Source organism: Orycteropus afer, unplaced genomic scaffold (assembly GCF_000298275.1).
Source record: "Orycteropus afer afer isolate SDZICR_OR568_19922 unplaced genomic scaffold, OryAfe1.0 scaffold00531, whole genome shotgun sequence".
NCBI lineage: Eukaryota > Metazoa > Chordata > Mammalia > Tubulidentata > Orycteropodidae > Orycteropus > Orycteropus afer.
This window is the reverse complement of record NW_006922118.1, coordinates 52608-53857: the sequence shown is the minus strand read 5'-3', so window position 1 is coordinate 53857 and position 1250 is coordinate 52608.

Genomic DNA, 1250 nt, shown 5'->3' with positions numbered 1-1250 from the left:
TGGAACTTCTGCTTCTGCCTCGGTGCTCACAGAACCACAAGATGGGGAGTGAGGGATGGCACCCTGGTAGGTCTTGCCCACAGAAAACAAAGGCTGGCGTGCAAACCTTCACCAGACTCGCCTTGTGAGGAGCCCAGACCAACACTGCCATTACCCTGGAATATCAGTGCTCCGGTTCCCTAGTGCCACGCGGACAAGAATAGACCACGAATGTGATGGCGTGAACAAACAAGAGTTTATTCTCTTACAGTTCATGAGGCTAGAAGTCCGAGTTCAAAGTGCCAGACTCTAGGGGCTGGGTGAAAGCCCCTCGACCTTGGGCTTCAGCTCTGCCTCCTGCCCCCGGCCACTGAGGCTAGAGGCCTCTCTTCACTCAGGCAGCTGCTGGCTGCTGAGGCTGACAAGCCCACGGGTGACAAGTCAAAAGGCACAGTCCTGATGTTATCAAACCACACGACAAGCCATTAATTCAAGTCCACTGTAAGTCCCAAGGTCAGCAGAGCATGGCAGGCTGCTGAACAACGACCCAGCTACATGCAGGGCCCAAGCACACCACACGCTAGAGACCATTCCCAAACCTGCTGCTTAAATATGGGAAGCAGACCACATCCCTAAGGCAGCAACTCAGTTGCTCCAATACATTCCACCATGGAGTTGATGACCGGTCTCATCATGGGGAGTAACTACATTCAGGTGCCCAGCCACTCAACCAGGCCCAGCCAAGTTGACACAGAAACGTAACCATCGCAACGGTCTTGCCACATTTCCCAAAAAAGGAAATTACAAAATTGTATCATTACCCTGGCGACCTGTGGCCGGGGGGCCAGTTCCGACCCAGCGCCGTGTGACAGACAGAGCTGCCTGCGGAGCCTCCGAGGCTGTCAGCTTCACAGCAGCCGGTCACCACGTCCCCGTCCCGTGCAGGGGCTGCTGAGCTGCAACCACTGACCTCCGCGTTAGCACCTGAGTGCTCACCACTGAGCCTCCAGGCTCCTTGCATTTCCCTTTAGGGAAAGGGTTCTCCACTCCGGCACTGTTAACCACCGGACCCCTCTCTGGGACGCAAGGGTCCCGTGCACTGCAGGGTGTTGGGTAGTGTCTCTGCTCTGCACCCACTAGTCACTCTCTGTCGGGGGCTGTCCCGTGCACTGTGGGGTGTTGAACGGCATCCACGGTCTACACCCACTAAATGCCAGTAGCTCCCTACCCCACCTCAGGTGACAACCAAAACGTCTCCAAAACCAAAACAC